At 41.9% G+C, this 19,649-nt stretch overlaps 1 long non-coding RNA gene across 1 annotated transcript in view; it reads right to left on the bottom strand.

The window, feature by feature from the left end:
- Positions 1–17,776, bottom strand: part of LOC125964493 (uncharacterized) — a 94,728-nt gene extending 76,952 nt beyond the window's left edge. The window contains exon 1 of the long non-coding RNA XR_007477556.1: positions 16,991–17,776. This is a non-coding gene — a long non-coding RNA (uncharacterized LOC125964493). The remainder of the gene's footprint in view (positions 1–16,990) is intronic.
- Positions 17,777–19,649: the final 1,873 nt, after the last annotated feature.

Genomic DNA, 19,649 nt, shown 5'->3' with positions numbered 1-19,649 from the left:
CTGCTTTTAATATGCTTTCTTTTTATTTAATTTTTGACAGTTTGATTAATATGTGTCTTGGCGTATTTCTCCTTGGATTTATCCTGTATGGGACTCTCTGTGCTTCCTGGACTTGATTAACTATTTCCTTTCCCATGTTAGGGAAGTTTTCAACTATAATCTCTTCAAATATTTTCTCAGTCCCTTTCTTTTTCTCTTCTTCTTCTGGAACCCCTATAATTTGAATGTTGGTGCATTTAATGTTGTCCCAGAGGTCTCTGAGACTGTCCTCAGTTCTTTTCATTCTTTTTTCTTTATTCAGCTCTGCACTAGTTATTTCTACTCTTTTACCTTCCAGGTCACTTATCCGTTTTTCTGCCTCAGTTATTCTGCTATTGATCCCATCTAGAATATTTTTAATTTCATTTATTGTGTTGTTTATTGTTGTTTGTTTCATCTTTAGTTCTCTAGGTCCTTGTTAAATGTTTCTTGCATTTTTTCTATTCTATTTCCAAGATTTTGGATCATCTTTACTATCATTATTCTGAATTCTTTTTCAGGTAGACTGCCTATTTCCTCTTCATTTGTTAGTTCTGGTGGTTTTTATCTCCCTCATCTGCGGTGTGTTTTTCTGTCTTCTCATTTTGCTTATCTTACTGTGTTGGGGGTCTCCTTTTTGCAGGCTGCAGGTTCGTAGTTCCCATTGTTTTTGGTGTCTGTCCCCAGTGGCTAATGTTGGTTCAGTGGGTTGTCTAGGCTTCCTGGCCGAGGGTACTAGTGCCTGTGCTCTGGTGGATGAGGCTGGATCTTGTCTTTCTGGTGGGCAGTCCACGTCTGGTGGTGTGTTTTGGGGTGTCTGTGGACTTATTCTGAATTTAGGCAGCCTCTGCTAATGGGTGTGGTTGTGTTCCTGTCTTGCTAGTAGTTTGGCATAGGGTGTCCAGCACTGTAGCTTGCTGGTCGTTAAGTGAAGCTGGGTGCTGGCATTGAGATGGAGATCTCTGGGAGATTTTCACTGTTTGATATTATGTGGAGCTGGAAGGTCTCTTGTTGACCAGTGTCCTGAAGTTGGCTCTCCCACCTCAGAGGCAGAGCAATGACTCCTGGCTGCAGCACCAAGAGCCTTTCATCCACACAGCTCAGAATAAAAGGGAGAAAAAGTAGAGGGAAAGAATTAGAAGAAGTAGGAAGAAAGAAAGAAAGAAAGAAAGAAAGAAAGAAAGAAATGAAGGAAAGAAGGAAAGAAAGAAAGAAAGAAGGGAGGGACTTAGGAAGGAAGGAAGGAAGGAGGGAAGGAAGGAAAAAAGAAAGAAAGAAGATAAAGTTAAATAAAATAAAGTAAAATATAATAAAGTTATTAAATTAAAAAAATAATTATTGAGATAAAAATTAAAAAAAAAACAACGGATGGATAGAACCCTAGGACAAATGTTGGAAGCAAAACGATACAGACAATATCTCACACAGAAGCATACACATACACACTCACAAAAAGAGAAAAAGGGGAAAAAATCATAAATATTGCTCTCAAAGTCCACCTCCTCAATTTGCGATGATTTGTTTTCTAGTCATGTATTCCACAGATGCAGGGTACATCAAGTTGATTGTGGAGCTTTAATCCGCTGCTTCTGAGGCTGCTGGGAGAGATTTCCCTTTCTCTTCTTTGTTCTCACAGCTCCCAGGGGCTCAGTTTGGATTTGGCCCCGCCTCTGCGTGTAGGTCGCCGGAGGGCGTCTGTTTTTCTCTCAGACAGGACGGGGTTAAAGGAGACGCTGATTTGGGGGCTCTGGCTCACTGAGGCCAGCGGGAGCGAGGGCCATGGAGTGCGGGGCGAGCCTGCGGCGGCAGAGGCAGGCGTGACATTGCACCAGCCTGAGGCGTGCCGTGCGTTCTCCCGGGGAAGTTGTCCCTGGATCCTGGGAACCTGGCAGTGGCAAGCTGCACAGGCTCCCCGGAAGGGGGTGTGGAACGTGACCTGTGCTCACACACATGCTTCTTGGTGGCAGCAGCAGCAGCCTTAGTGTCTCCTGCCCGTCTCTGGGGTCCGCGTTTTTAGCCGGGGCTCGCACCTGTCTCTGGGGCTCCTTTAAGCAGCGCTCTTAATCCCCTCTCCTCGCGCACCAGGAAACAAAGAGGGAAGAAAAACGTCTCTTGCCTCTTCGGCAGCTCCAGACCTTTTCCCGGACTCCCTCCCGGCTAGCCATGGTGCACTAACCCCTTCAGGCTGTGTTCACACCGCCAACACCAGTCCTCTCCCTGCGCTCCGACCGAAGCCCGAGCCTCAGCTCGCAGCCCCACCCGCCCCGGCGGGTGAGCAGACGAGCTTCTTGGGCTGGTGAGTGCCGGTCGGCACTGATCCTCTGTGCGGCAATCTCCCCGCTTTGCCCTCTGCACCCCTGTTGCTGTGCTCTCCTCTGCGGCTCCGAAGCTCCCCCACTCTGCCACCCGCAGTCTCCGCCCACAAACGGGCTTCCTAGTTGTGGAAACCTTTCCTCCTTCACAGCTCCCTCCCACTGGTGCAGGTCCCGTCCCTATTCTTTTGTCTCTGTTTTTTCATTTTTTCTTTTGCCCTACCCAGGTACGTAGGGAGTTTCTTGCCTTTTGGGAGGTCTGAGGTCTTCTGTCAGCGTTCAGTAGGTGTTCTGTAGGAGTTGTTCCACGTGTAGATGTATTTCTGATGTATCTGTGGGGAGGAAGGTGATCTCCGCGTCTTACTCTTCCGCCATCTTCCCGTCGTCCTCCCTAATAGAACTTTTAAGTGAACTGCATAAGAAACCCTCTGCCCTAACAAATGAGTGGACAGTCTCCAGCCAGTGACACACTTTTACTGACCCAACCAGAAGTGGCCTCAAAAAGCAATTGGTCTGGTGTATAATCACTGCTGATAGAATAGCTTGATGTTGCTCCTTGGAGAATGAGTTGTCTAAAGTTCAAACGATCAGGTTGACTTGTCATTTACTAAGGTCACTAACAGCCACCTCACCCAGGAAGGCACGCCAATGGCCATCTGTGCTGCATGCAATCAGACACACTGAGGAGCATTACTGAGCCTCTTCTGGAGTTGAGATTGATGACAGGGGCCCTCGTCCCTTCCTCCTCTTCTAAGCTGATGGTGTGGAATTTGAGTCTCAGCTGAGGACTCAGCTAAGCAGATTCAGGACGAGGCTTTTTGCTTCTGCAGGCAGGCATTCCATAGCACCCATCGCCAGCTGGCACTGCTGTGGTCCTCTTTTCAGGTGAGAGCACAGGACAGCTTCTCACCTTTCCTTAGAGTGTCAATCCTGACAACTGCTGCTGAAGCAAACGGCTCCCTCTGCAGTCAGCAGCACAGAAGATAAACTGAAGAATAACTACCTGGATCATCTACTCCTGTGAAAACCGAAAGAGGAGCTGTTTCCATAGGACACTGCCAGGGCCATCTCTCCATATCTCTAGGCATTTTTAAGGTCTATCCTTATCACAAGAAAGTTCATTACCATAGTAGATAGTCATTATTATTTTGGGCTTCACATTCCCCTTTCCTGTTTAGGAGAATCTTCTCCTTCGTGAGGCAGAGGCCAGCTCCCACTAAAGCAGCTATAGATGCCTGACAGTCACTTCCCAGCCTCCGTGTTGTCAGGGTGCAGTCGTGCGACCAGCCTCTGATGTCCTCCCCAGACTTACTATTAGAAGCTTGTATTGAGGAAGAGTGGAGCTCGAGGAGGCTGTCCAGGCAGGGATGGGGCCCCAGCCAGGGGCAGCCTAGTAGCCACACCCCACGTCCATCGCTAGTGGCCTTGAGGATGCTTAAGCCACCCTGTGAGGAGCTCCATGTGGAGGGGAGCTGAGACTCCAGCCAACTCGCTGTGTGAGTGAGTGAGTTGCCTGGGAAAGGCATCCTCCAGCTCCTGTCAAGTCTTTCCATGATCGCGGTCCTGACAACATCTGACTACAACCTCGCAGGAGAACCTGAGCCAGCACCCCACAGCCAAGCCGCCCCTGGATTCATGACCTGCAGAAACCACGAGAGGTAATAGAGGACTACTGTTGTTTTCAGCTAGTGTGTTTCTGAGTAGTTATTAATGCAGCCATAGTTTAGGCACCAAGCTTTTACAGAGGGTCAGGATAAGAGACTAATATATGAAAAATGTTTCTGCATTTACCTTAAAACAAGTTTTTTGTTTCTTTTTTTTAAATTAATTAATATATTTATTTTTATTTTTGGCTGCATTGGGTCTTTGTTGCTGTGTGCGGGCTTCCTCTAGTTGCAGCGAGTGTAGGCCACTCTTTGCTGTGGTGTGGCTGCCTTCTCACTGCGGTGGCCTCTCCTGCTGCAGAGCACAGGCTCTAGGTGCGTGGGCTTCAGCAGCTGTGGCACGAGGGCTCAGCAGTTGTGGCTCACGGGCCCTAGAGTGCAGGCTTAGTAGTTGTGACACACAGGCTTATCCACTCCGCAGCATGTGGGATCCTCCCAGACCAGGGCTCAAACCCATATCCCCTGCATTGGCAGGCAGACTCTTAACCACTACGCCACCAGTTTTGAATCAGTTTTGAAATCATTATTTGTTGTGTTGCTTCATGGTCACAGTAGAAGAGTACGGTGTTGCTAAGTGTTCGTAAAGACCTTAATAGGAAAAAGTAGGTGTCCTTTGAAGATGGATAAAGAATCTTAAAATTCACGTGGGAAAATGAATGACAGAGGATAAGAATATTTGAAAAAATAAGAAAATTAGAAGATAACTGTCTTATCAGACATTAAAACATTTCATAGAGGCAGTGTAATGAGAACACTGTGGTATTGACAGAGAATTAAGAAGCTAGATCAGTAGGCCAAAAATAGAGTCAGGAATAAATACTATCCAGGAGTTAGAATATAACAAAAAAGAATTTAAATTAAATGGAAAAAAGTAGATTTTACTCATTTAATAACATCAAGTGTGAAAAATAAGACAATAAAAATTCTAGAAGAAAATTTAGGAGGCTATATATAAAACACTCTTTACGGATGAGGGGGAAGATGGTGGAAGAGTAAGATGTGGAGATCACCTTCTTCCCCACAGATACATCAGAAATACATCTACATGTGGAACAACTCCTACAGAACACCTACTGAACGCTGACAGAAGACCTCAGACCTCCCAAAAGGCAAGAAACTCCCCACGTACCTGGGTAGGGCAAAAGGGAAAAGAATAAACAGAGACAAAAGAATAGAGATGGGACGTGCACCAGTGGGAGGCAGCTGTGAACAGGAAAGTTTTCCACACACTAGGAAGCCCCTTCATGGGCAGAGACTGCGGATGGCAGAGGGAGAAGCTTCGGAGCTGCAGAGGAGAGCGCAGCCACAGGGGTGCGGAGGGCAAAGCAGAGAGATTCCCGCACAGAGAATCGGTGCCAACCGGCACTCACCAGCACAAGAGGCTCGTCTGCTCACCCGCCAGGGTGGGCGGGGGCTGGGAGCTGAGGCTTGGGCTTTGGTCAGAGCACAGGGAGAGGACTGGGGTTGGCGGCAGGAACACAGTGTGAAGGGGTTAGTGCACCATGGCTAGCTGCAAGGGAGTCCAGAAAAAAGTCTGGAGCTGCCTAAGAGGCAAGAGACTTTTTCTTCCCTCTTTGTTTCCTGGTGTGTGAGGAGAGGGGGATTAAGGGCGCTGCTTAAAGGATCTCCAGAGATGGGCGCGAGCCACGGCTATCAACGTGGACCCCAGAGATGGGCATGAGACACTAAGGCTGCTGCTGCCGCCACTAACAAGCTTGTGTGCGAGCACAGGACACTATCCCCATCGCCCCTCCTGGGAGCCTGTGCAGCCCGCCACTGCCAGGGTCCTGGGATCCAGGGACAACTTCCCTGGGAGAACGCATGGCGTGCCTCAGGCTGGTGCAACGTTTACTCTGACCTCTGCCGAAGCAGGCTTGCCCCACACTCCGTACGCCCCCCTCCCCCCGGCCTGAGTGAGATAGAGCCCCTAAATCAGCTGCTCCTTTAACCCCATCCTGTCTGAATGAAGAACAGACGCCCTCTGGTGACCTACACACAGAGGTGGGGCCAAATCCAAAGCTGAAACCTGGGAGATGTGTGAACAAGGAAGAGAAAGGGAAATTTCTCCCAGCAGCCTCAAGAGCAGGAGATTAAATCTCCACAGTCAACTTGATGTACACTGCATCGGTGGAATACCTGAAGAGACAAAGAATTATCCCAAATTGAGGAAGTGGACTTTGAGAGCAAGATATATTATTTTTTCCCCTTTTCTTATTTTTGTGAGTGTGTATGTGTATGCTTCTGTGTGAGATTATGTCTCTATAGTTTTGTTTTCATGATTTGTCCTAGGGTTCTGTCCTTCCATTTGTTTGTTTTTACTTAAAAAATCATTTTTTCTTAATAATTATTTTTTATTTTAATAACTTTATTTTATCTTTATTTTATTTTATCCTCTTTCTTTCTTTCTCTTTCTTTCTTTCTACTTTTTCTCCCTTTTATTCTGAGCCGTGTGGAGGACAGGCTCTTGGTGCTCCAGCCAGGAGTCAGTGCTGTGCTTCTGAGGTGGGAGAGCCAACTTTAGGACACTGGTCAACAAGAAACCTTCTGGCTCCACATAATATGAAACAGTGAAAATCTCCCAGAGATCTCCATCTCAACACCAACACCCACCTTCATTCAACAACCAGCAAGCTACGGTGCAGGACACCCTATGCCAAACAACTGGCAAGACAGGAACACAAACCCACCCATTAGCAGAGAGGCTGCCTAAAATCATAGTAAGGCCACAGACACCCCAAAACACACCACCAGACGTGGACCTGCCCACCAGAAAGACAAGATCCAGCCTCATCCACCAGAGCACAGGCACTAGTCCCCCTCCACCAGGAAGCCTACACAACCCACTGAACCAACCTTAGCCACTGGAGACAGACATCAAAAACAACGGGAACTACGAACCTGCAGCCTGCAAAAAGGTGACCCCAAACACAATAAGATAAGCAAAATGAGAAGACAGAAAAACAAACCGCAGATGAAGGAGCAAGATAAAAACCCACCAGACCTAACAAATGAAGAGGAAATAGGCAGTCTACCTGAAAAAGAATTCAGAATAATGATAGTAAAGATGATCCAAAATCTTGGAAATAGAACAGACAAAATGCAAGAAACATTTAACAAGGTCCTAGAAGAACTAAAGAGGAAATAAGCAACGATGAACAACACAATAAATGAAATGAAAAATACTCTAGATGGGATCAATAGCAGAATAACTGAGGCAGAAGAACGGATAAGTGACCTGGAAGATAAAATAGTGGAAATAACTACTGCAGAGCTGAATAAAGAAAAAAGAATGAAAAGAACTGAGGACAGTCTCAGACACCTCTGGGACAACATTAAATGTACCCACATTCGAATTATAGGGGTCCCAGAAGAAGAAGAGAAAAAGAAAGGGACTGAGAAAATATTTGAAGAGATTATAGTTGAAAACTTCCCTCATATGGGAAGGGAAATAGTCAATCAAGTCAAGGAAGCACAGAGTGTCCCATACAGGATAAATCCAAGGAGAAACACGCCAAGACATATATTAATCAAACTACCAAAAATTAAATACAAAGAAAAAATATTAAAAACAGCAAGGGTAAAACAACAAATAACACACAAGGGAATCCCCATAAGGTTCACAGCTGATGTATCAGCAGAAACTCTGCAAGCCAGAGGGAGTGGCAGAACATATTTAAAGTGATGAAGGAGAAAAACCTACAACTAAGATTACTCTACCCAGAAAGGATCTCATTCAGATTTGATGGAGAAATTAAGACCTTTACAGACAAGCAAAAGCTGAGAGAGTTCATCACCACCAAACCAGCTTTACAACAAATGCTAAAGGAACTTCTCTAGGCAAGAAACACAAGAGAAGGAAAAGATCTACAATGACAAACCCAAAACAATTAAGAAAATGGTAATTGGAACATACATATCGATAATTACCTTAAATGTAAATGGATTAAATGCTACCACCAAAAGACACAAACTGGCTGAATAGATACAAAAACAAGACCCATATATATTCTGCCTACAAGAGACCAACTTCAGACCTAGACACACATACAGACTGAAAGTGAGGGGATGGAAAAAGATATTCCATGCAAATGGAAATCAAAAGAAAGCTGGAGTAGCAATTCTCATATCAGACGAAGTAGACTTTAAAATAAAGGCTATTACAAGAGACAAAGAAGGACACTACATAATGATCTAGGGATCGATCCAAGAAGAAGATATAACAATTGCAAATATTTATGCACCCAACATAGGAGCACCTCAATACATAAGGCAAATACTAACAGCCATAAAAGGGGAAATTGACAGTAACACAATCATAGTAGGGGACTTTAACACCCCACTTTCAACAATGGACAGATCATCCAAAATGAAAATAAATAAGGAAACACAAGCTTTAAATGATACATTAAATAAGATGAACTTAATTGATATTTATAGGACATTCCATCTAAAAACAAATGAATACACATTTTTCTCAAGTGCTCATGGAACATTCTCCAGGATAGATCATATCTGGGGACAGAGATCAAGTCTTGGTAAATTTAAGTAAATTGAAATTGTATCAAGTATCTTTTCCGACCACAACACTATGAGGCTAGATATCAATTACAGGAAAAGATCTGTAAAATAAACAAATGAATGGAGGCTAAACAATACACTACTTAATAATGAAGTGATCACTGAAGATATCAAAGAGGAAATCAAAAAATACCTAGAAACTAATGACAATGGTGACACAATGACACAAAACCTATGGGATGCAGCAAAAGCAGTTTTAAGAGGGAAGTTTATAGCAATACAATCCTACCTTAAGAAACAGGAAACATCCCAAATAAACAACCTAACCTTGCACCTAGAGCAATTAGATAAAGAAGAACAAAAAACCCTCAAAGTTAGTAGAAGGAAAGAAATCATAAAAATCAGATCAGAATTAAATGAAAAAGAAATGAAGGAAACTATAGCCAAGATCAATAAAACAAAAAGCTGGTTGTTTGAGAAGATAAACAAAACTGATAAACCATTAGCCAGACTCATCAAGAAAAAAACGGAGAAGAATCAAATCAATAGAATTAGAAATGAAAAAGGAGAAATAACAAGTGACACTGCAGAAATACAAAAGATCATGAGACATTATTACAAGCAACTCTATGCCAATAAAATGGACAACCTGGAAGAAATGGACAAATTCTTAGAAATGTACAACCTGCCAAGACTGAATCAGGAAGGAATAGAAAATATGAAGAGACCAATCACAAGCACTGAAATTGAAACTATGATTAAAAATCTTCCAACAAACAAAAGCTCAGGACCAGATGGCTTCACAGGCGAATCCTATCAAACATTTAAAGAAGAGATAATACCTATCCTTCTCTAACTCTTCCAAAATAGAGCAGAGGGAGGAACACTCCCAAACTCATTCTACGAGGCCACCATCACCCTGATATCAAAACCAGACCAATATGTCACAAGGAAAGAAAATTACAGGCCAATATCACTGATGAACATAGATACAAAAATCCTCAAGAAAATACTAGCAAACAGAATCCAACAGCACATTAAAAGGATCATACACCATGATCAAGTGGGGTTTATTCCAGGAATGCAAGGATTCTTCAATATAGGCAAACCAATCAACGTGATACACCATATTAACAAATTGAATGAGAAAAACCATATGATCATCTCAATAGATACAGAGAAAGCTTTTGACAAAATTCAACACCCATTTATGATAAAAACCCTGTAGAAAGTAGGCTAGAGGGAACTTTCTTCAACATAATAAAGGCTGTATATGACAAACCCACAGCAAACATCATCCTCTATGGTGAAAAACTGAAAGCATTTCCACTAAGATCAGGAGCAAGACAAGGTTGAACACTCTCACCACTCTTATTCAACATAGTTTTGGAAGTTTTAGCTACAACAAGCAGAGAAGTAAAGGAAATAAAAGGAATCCAAATCACAAAAGAAGAAGAAAAGCTGTCACTCTTTGCAGATGACAAGATACTATACATAGAGAATCCTAAATATGCCACCAGAAAACTAATAGAGTTAATCAATGAATTTGGTAAACTAGTAGGATACAAAATTAATGCACAGAAATCTCTGGCATTCCAATACACTAATGATGAAAAATCTGAAAGTGAAATTAAGAAAACACTCCCATTTCCCATTGCAACAGAAAGAATAAAATATCTAGGAATAAACCTCCCTAAGGAGACGAAAGACCTGTATGCAGAAAATTATAAGACACTGATGAAAGAAATTAAGGATGATACAAATAGATGGAGAGATATACCATGTTCTTGGATTGGAAGAATCAACATTGTGAAAATGACTCTACTACTCAAAGCAATCTGCAGATTCAATGCAATCCCTATGAAACTACCACTGGCATTTTTCACAGAACTAGAACAAAAAATTTCACAATTTGTATGGAAACACAAAAGACCCTGAATACCCAAAGCAATATTGAGAACAAAAAACGGAGCTGAAGGAATCAGGCTCCTTGACTTCAGACTATACTACAAAGCTACAGTAATCAAGACAGTATGGTACTGGTACAAAAACAGAAAGATAGATCAATGGAACAGGATAGAAAGCCCAGAGATAAACCGACACACATATGGTCACCTTATCTTTGATAAAGGAGGCAGGCATGTACAGTGGAGAAAGGACAGCGTCTTCAATAAGTGGTACTGGGTAAACTGGACAGGTACATGTAAAAGTATGAGATTAGAACACTCCCTAACACCATACACAAAAATAAGCTCAAAATGGATTAGAGACTTAAATGTAAGGCCAGAAACTATTAAACTCTTAGAGGAAAACATAGGCAGAACACTCTATGACATAAATCACAGCAAGATCTTTTTTGACCCACCTCCTAGAGAAATGGAAATAAAAACAAAAATAAACAAATGGGACCTAATGAAACTTCAAAGCTTTTGCACAGCAAAGGAAACCATAAACAAGACGAAAAGACAACCCTCAGAATGGGAGAAAATATTTGCAAATGAAGCAACTGACAAAGGATTAATCTCCAACATTTACAAGCAGCACATGCAGCTCAATAACAAAAAAAAAAACAACCCAGTCCAAAAATGGGCAGAAGACCTAAATAGACATTTCTCCAAAGAAATATACAGACTGCCAACAAACACATGAAAGAATGCTCAACAACATTAATCATTAGAGAAATGCAATTCGAAACTACAATGAGATATCATGTCACACCAGTCAGAATGGCCATCATCAAAAAATCTACAAACAATAAATGCTGGAGAGGGTGTGGAGAAAAGGGGACACTCTTGCACTGCTGGTGGGAATGTGAATTGGTACAGCCACTATGGAGAACAGTATGGAGGTTCCTTTATAAACTACAAATAGAACTACCATATGACCCAGCAATCCCACTACTGGGCATATACCCTGCGAAAACCAAAATTCAAAAAGAGTCATGTACCAAAATGTTCATTGCAGCTCTATTTACAATAGCCAGGACATGGAAGCAACCTAAGTGTCTATCATTGGATGAATGAATAAAGAAGATGTGGCACATATATACAATGGAATATTACTCAGCCATAAAAAGAAACGAAATTGAGTTATTTGTGCTGAAGTGGATGGACCTGCAGTCTTTCATACAGAGTGAAGTAAGCCAGAAAGAGAAAGACAAATACCGTATGCTAACAAATATGTATGGAATCTAAGAAAAAAAATGTCATGAAGAACCCACGGGTAAGACTGCAATAAAGACACAGACCTACTAGAGAATGGACTTGAGGATATGGGGAGTGGGAAGGGTAAGCTGGGACGAAGTGAGAGAGTGGCATGGACATATATACACTACCCAACGTAAAATAGATATCTAGTGGGAAGCAGCCACATAGCACAGGGAGATCAGCTCGGTGCTTTGTTACCACCTAGAGGGGTGGGATAGGGAGGGTGGGAGGGAGGGAGATGCAAGAGGGAAGAGATATGGGAATATATGTATATGTATAACTGATTCACTTTGTTATAAAGCAGAAACTAACACACCATTGTAAAGGAATTATACTCCAATAAAGATGTTAAAAATATAATAAAATACTTGATATAAAAAAAAGTCTTTAAAAAAAGTGGGGGACGGATAAATTAGGAATTTGGGATTAACATATACACACTACTATATATAAAATAAATAACCAGCAAGGACCTACTGTATATCACAAGGAACTATACTCAGTATCTTATAATAACCTATAATGGAAAAGAATCTGAAAAAGAAACAAAATACACACACACACACACACACACACACACACACACACATATATAACTGAATCACTGTGCTTTACACCTGAAACTAACACAAGATTGTAAATCAACTATACTGCAATAAGAAAGGGGAAAAAATATCGAATTACTATGTTGTGTGCCTGAAAAAGAATGTACTTTTATTTTGATAGCATTTAGATTATACTTACATTGTTTTGGTCAGTTGTACACCAATAATATTTGAAAAAACGAATCTGAAAAAACTGTTAAAAATAACAAACAGAAAAGCTGGAATTTATAAAAGTTTAGTCACATTTGCCTACTTAAAAAATTTAAAATTTCCTCCAGGGCTTCCCTGGTGGCGCAGTGGTTGAGAGTCCGCCTGCTGATGCAGGGGACATGGGTTCGTGCCCCGGTCCGGGAGGATCCCACATGACGCGGAGCCGCTGAGCCTGTGCGTCCGGAACCTGGGAGAGGCCACAACAGTGAGAAGCCCGCATACCACAAAAAAAAAAAAAAAAAAAAAAATTTCCTCCACCAAAAATCCAAAGAAACAATAAACGAAATTAATAGGCATAAAACAGACTGGGAAAATATTTGCTACACATATGATAGAAAAGGGAGTAGTAATGTCTTTATAATAATTCAGCTTAATTCATTGAACATTAAATCAAGTGCAATGGCAGTGACTATTTCTTTCCACACAAATCGGTATGGGATATTAAAGGTTGTGGTAAACACCTTTTACAAGGAAAACACTTTGTTTAGGAAAAATAATAAAAATTAGCTACCAAGATTGTTCATGCTGTATTCACAGTGTGATGATTTGAACTGCTCACCATTCCCGGTCAGCCTGTTGCTGCTGCCTGTTCCTGTCTCTGTGTTTCTCCCTGTCCTGTCCATTCCACCTTCAGGGCCTTCCTCCCCACCTTCTCATGGCCAAACCTATTCTCCTATCAGGAACGATCTCGGATGCTGCCTTCTCCTTGAAACGTCCTTGATGATTTCCATCCCCCAGCTAAAGACAATCTCCCCACTTTCTGAATCCTTACTCTCTTGTTGTATGGCTATTTAGGACCTTGTCTTGGTTCTATTCTGAAATCATAAAACTTTAACAGCAGGATCCAGGCCTAACACATCATTGCCACCTAATACCATTCCTCTACAAAGTATATTAACTTTGATGAAATCCTAACGTGTGAGTAAGGAAGGAATGCACGATTGCTGAGTTTCTCTCTTAGCTAGGTAAACTTGATTCCTGAAGCTTTCTTCTAGGTAATAGGAATATACAGAACGTTCTTTGCTAAGAGTGTGCTACTAAGAATGATTAATAATATTGTTTTAGGAATTTATTTAAATTACAAAGCCTTTCTCTACCTCCTTCCCATCACTACACATCTGCCAAATGAATGTGTCTGGCATGGTAGCAGACACATAGCAGGTTCTCTGTAAATTGCCACTAATCCTGAATCTATTGCAGCCTTTCAAGTTTTAAAGAACTTCTAGAAACTATTAAATTTCTGTAAGACATAAACAGAAGGGATAGTGGCAAATTTGGTGCATTCACATCAAAATGATCCAAGTGGTTTTTGATCCAAAATATCCTCCCTCTCCCCCAAATGCAGTAGTTTTAATGTGTCTGTAACCAAAGATAAGACACTATGTTGAAATCACTCTAATTATTATGAGAAATTCTTTTCTGTCAAGGTGAAAACCACAATAGTGCAAGGTTAAATGGCTGTCAGTCATCCCTACATTTAACAGCTTAGAGTTTGAAGAGCTTAAGCAAAGGAAGTTTCAAAGGGATTCAGAAACCCTGATGTCGTCTCTGGTCTGTATCAGTCACATTGTTTAGTAGAGATTAAACAGTAATTACCAAGGTTCAGTGGAAGATTTGAAGGGTAACAATTTTCAAAAAGCCAAACTGATCAAATGTGTCAACACACTAAAGAAATCATAATGGGCAGAGAGGTTTGGAAGAATCTCTTGTATTCTAATAACTTCTGTGACAACATCCTGCTTGGATGTACAAAACAAGCCTTTTTACAAATAGTTCACCCAACTTGTATCATTCTGCTGATGACTTCTCTCTAGAAGTACAGCTAATTTCCCAATCGTTAAAAAGTGCTAAACTTCATATGTTGCCTTGGTTCATAATCTGATTACTAAGAAACACAGAGACAGAATTTTCCTTTTTAAGGGAAAACAAAGGTCATCTTCTGCCCCTACTGGCTAGTGATGGGCCTGAACAGTTACTATAGCAACACCATCTGTTGTCTGTAGAATGAAAGCCCATTGCCAGTTCCCCAACTCAAGTCACTTCTTTCAAAGCATCCTCCTTATTCTTTGTTAAAGCTGATCTTTTCTGATCATGCTTAAGAACAAGTGGTATCCTAGTCCACTGGATAAAGTTCAAGCTCCTTAACCTGGCACCAAGGTTCCCCATAGCCCTGGCCCTGTGTATTCAGATTTGCTGGTCCCTTCCTCACATCTTACATTCCAGGAGCACCAGCCTTCTTGATAATTCCATGAATACATCCAGTTGTTTCATACTTCTGAACCCTCCACTGCTCGATCCTTTCTAGAGGACACTCCCTCTTCCTGACCACTTGGCCGCTCTACTCACCTTTCCATTCATTCATCTAATGATTATTGAAAATTACTGTGTGCCAGGCTATGTGTTAGACTCTGAGAACACTGCCATGAATAAGACCTTGTTCTGCCCTCATGGACCCAGGCAATCACAAGCTTCCTCCTCCTCTGTGGAGCCTTGCCCCAGCAGCACGCCCACAGTGGACCCCTCCCCTCCACTTCCCTTGTTCCCAGTATGCATTGTCCTCATCACAGTGCCCTGTAATTACCTGCCTCCCTGACTAGACTGGAAGCTCATCAAAGCAGGGATCTTGTTTTCTCCATCACTCTGTGATACCTGGCTTATGATATGTGCTTTATAAACATTTGTAGGGAAGAAAGGCGGGGGGGAGAGAGACTGCACATTTCAAGCATGGAAATTTCATGTTTTGAAGTATCTGCCCTCAGTGAAATGGCTGCTGCCTGCATTCTTGGTTGTCCCCCAGAGCCCCCATTCTGGCCTTCCCTGTTCTGTTAAAAAAATGTTTTGTTCTCCTTTCCTCTCCTAATTCTACCTGGGATTCCTTAGCATCCTGTCCATGACTGGCCTTTCTTCTTATACCCCATAGGAAATGTTGAGGGGAATTTAGGGCTTCAGAAATGAGGTGCCTCCATTTGGGAGGCTATGTCCTCCATGTGTAAAAGAAGCACCTAGTGGGTGATATTGTTACAGAGCTTTGCACTGATTTGTCCAGGACCCCACTTGGTGGCTGGGACCATGTTCCAAATAAGTTTCAACAACTGAGTCTTGATACAGTGTCTTGAACCCACCTAAATGTCTGGCACAGATGCTGAGGATGAAGAAAAAATACAATATTGGTTCCAAGGAAGCTCAGTAACTCTTGTATATAGTGCCAGATAGCCCAGCACACACTGACATCACCACAAAAAGAGAGAAAAAAAATTCTAGAAGCTGTTTTCATTTTGGCTTATAAGCAAGTTCTCTGTAATTTTAAGAAATAATTTTTTTATTTTATACTTTAGCAACATTTTGTTTGAGTTATAAATTAGGGTGGGTGTGCACGATAAGAATCTCAGGGCTTAAGGGCATTAAAGCCATGGCTCTCAAAGTGTGGTCTGGACCCAGAACACAAGCATCACTTGGGAACTTGTTAGAAACAAATTCTGGGGCATACAGAACACCTGCGTCTTCCCAAGTGCTCTAAGTGATCCAGATGCCTGCTCAAGTGTGAGAACCACTGGTGTAAAGGCTTTAACCTGACCTTGATGTACAGAGGAGACTCAGATACTGAACCTGTAATTCAAAAAGCCATTTCTAATTCGGGATCTCTTGAAGCTCCACAAATGCTACCTCATTCACCCTCTCCACTCCCCAGTGACACAGGAAGGGGAGGCATCACTGCCCCTGTTTCAAATGAAAATAAAACTGAGTCTGGGGTAAACCGGCCACCACCAGCATTTTCAGGGCTACAAAGTTACATCTTTCTTGGTTCAAAGAACCAGAAGGACATTTGCATCTGTTGTTCTCTCCTCTCTTGTTGAGGGTTGGAAGAAGCTCTTGAAAATGTTTGTGGAAGATAATTACAAACCTGTCATGCTCAATGGGTAACTGGGTATTTCCAAGATGCATAGGCTGATGCTGCCTGTAAGTGAAGCATGGCTCAGTCGTGGAGGGTTCCTGCTTAAGTGACAAGGCTTATACTCTGACATATTGAAGTTTCAATTGTCCCTTGGATCCTGTTAACATTCGGATGTATATCAACAGCCATGATGGTTAATAAGCTCTAACTATTATTTCAGCTGGTGAATCTCCCCAAATGTAGTTAGAGCAAAGCAGCTACTGTCTACTTGAGCAATCTCATGTCCGATGAGACTACGTGAGGGGATTTCTTCACAGCTCCTATGCAAAGACAGAGAAGCACCTGGAATCCAGAAAGCCATCATACTCTCATCTGTAATGAGTACCTCCCCAGACAGGTGTTTCAAAAGCTTGCTGCCCCTCATGTCAGTGTCCGCCAGTCCACCCCTCCCTCTCTGCCTTCCCCCACACACTTAGGAGTTTAGCTGTTACCTTTCTCTGTCCCTGAATCACTCACCACTCACCCATCAGGTTTCTGCTTTCCCAAACTCACTAACAGCACTCACCTGGCTCCCAGCTCCTCTCCTGTTCCCTTTGTTTCTGCAGGTTTATATCAGCTTTATTCCTTTGCTGTCATTTTAGTGGCACTCCAGGCAGGGATGAATGTGTATTTTTATTCCATGTTCCTAAAGCTCATTTTTATAAAATCATACAGTCTAGAAGGGAATTTAGATATTGTCTATTCAATCCAGCACTTTTTTTTTTTGGCAGTGAAATCTTTTTTAACACAATCTTATGTAGAAGTCTAATTTATAAAACTATTTTGGTTGAAGCTGGGAAAGGAGGAGAGTCTGCATCTAATTTCTCTTAAAATATTTAAAAATATTTGTTAAGGGCCTCTTCTGCACCAGGCACCATGTTAGACAGGGCTTCTGTCCCTGTGCTGCTCAGGGTCCCCCTCCCCACTTGCTAGCTCCTGGAGGTCCCCAAGGAACCCAGTTTGAAAATTACTGAGCTAGTCTAACTGAGGTCCAGAGAGAGAGTGAGTGCTTGGCCAAAGGACAGCCCTCCTGGTCTGCAAATTCAAACTTGGGATAACTGTACCTCATAAGTGTTACTGATGTACAATTAAACAAGTCACAGGGTGATGGCCAGGAGAAAAAATTGGGGAGCTGTGTTATAAGTGAGGCTTCTCACACAGAGATGTGGAATATGCTAGAAAAAGGTTATAAATTGTGCATAAACTCCTAACAAAATAGTGGTGAATGCTGGCACTCCTGAAAATTTCATCTTTATTCCTGCCATTCCCTTTTTTTTTTTTTTTTACTTTTTATTTTATATTGGAGTATAGCTGATTAACAATGTTGTGACAGTTTCAGGTACATGGTAAAGAGACTCAGCCATACATACACATGTATCCATTCTCCCAGAAACACCCCTCCTATCCAGGCTGCCATATAACATTGAGCAGAGTTCCCTCTGCTATACAGTAGGTCCTTGTTGGTTTTCCATTTTAAATATACCTGCCATTCCCTTTGAAGGGACTGCTTGTGGTCACACGACTGTGGGACATATATACAATGGAATGTTACTCAGGAATAAAAGGAACGAAACTGGGTCATTTGTAGAGACATGGATGGACCTAGAGACTGTCATACAGACTGAAGTAAGTCAGAAAGAGAAAAACAAATATCGTATATTAACGCATATATGTAGAATCTAGAAATATGGTGCAGATGAACCAGTCTGCAAGGCAGAAATAAAGATATGGACACAGAGAACAAACGTATGGACACCAATGGGGGAAGGGGGAGGTGGGATGAATTGGGAGCTTGGAATTGACATATATATGCTAATATGTATAAAATAGATAACTAATGAGAACCTGCTGTACAGCACAGGGAACTCCACTTCGCTGTACAGTAGAAACTAACACAACATTGTAAAACAACTATACACCAATAATATAAAAAATTAAAATAAAAATTCACCATCAAATTTCAAAGAAAAAAAAAATCTCACCCCTTTTCACCCAGGACCTATAAGAATAGAGTCATCTATCCCTTGGTATCCCTGAGGCATTGAACCCTTATGAATACCAAAACCTGTGGCCGCTCAAGTCCCCTGTACACAGAGGCCTAGTACAGTGAATACAGATGGCCCTCAGAGCTGAAGGAGCTTCTGTCCAGGGCTGGTTGAATCTGGGGAAGTGAAACCCGCAGATAACAGACTGTATCCTCTGCTATTCCATCTGTGTCAGGTGACAATTTATCATCCAATGCTAGAAGTTATCACAGTTGGGTTTGTTGGGTTAAAAAAAGAAGAAAATAAAAAATAGCATTTTATCCTTGAAGCACAGCAATCCCATTTATAGAGACCAACAATGCTAAAGAAATTTCGGCTTTGTTTTTCAGACCAAATCTCTTCTAGTAACTGGCTGACCTTCAAAGTGATGGTCCTTTCAGCTTGAATGAATATAGTGTTTCTATAGGACGAATGAGGTAGAAAAATTCCTCTCCCAGGAAACCTGTAAAACCTATTATTGTGCCCTGCCAGGCCACCATTGGATCACAGTGGACCACTGAATTTAATGATTTCATCCTTGGAGACCCAGGGTCGTTTCATCCTTGGAGACCCAGGATAAACAATTCTTCTTTGCATTTCCTGGCCCATGGGTCAGACATTCAACCTCTGTTGGCCTCAGTCTCCTCATCTGTCAAATGAGGTTGGATTAAAATATGTATAAAATTCTTTCCAAGCTTTCTCCTTGTTGAATATTCCATTAGAATCAGTAGGTATCAGTATATATTGGAATCTGAAGAGACTTACTCACCTAGAGTGCTGCAGCCCAGCACGTACTCCAAACATCTGGCCAGTGCTTCAATATCACTGTCCTGTCAGAACAAGAGAGATTTACTTCTGTGGGTGGTAGACATGGAAAAATGTTCTCGCCACACGTAGGCAAGACAAAACACAAAAAAAATCCAGTTGCAAACTCATTGTACAATATGACCCTATTTTTTAAAAGAAAACTCTATATTTATATGTATATCTACTGGTACATCTCTTCCCTCATATCAATCTATATTTCTATTGCTCTATCTCTCTGATGGGAAGAGCATACACTAAAAATGTTAACCACAGTTTGACTGCCAGGTGGGATTAAGGGGGTATCTTTATTTTCTTCTTTTTGTGCTTATGTCTTTTGTAAATTTTTATAATAAA

The sequence above is a fragment of the Orcinus orca genome, chromosome 5 (assembly GCF_937001465.1).
Source record: "Orcinus orca chromosome 5, mOrcOrc1.1, whole genome shotgun sequence".
NCBI classification, from domain to species: Eukaryota; Metazoa; Chordata; class Mammalia; order Artiodactyla; family Delphinidae; genus Orcinus; species Orcinus orca.
This window is presented reverse-complemented; position numbering and strand designations above follow the sequence as displayed.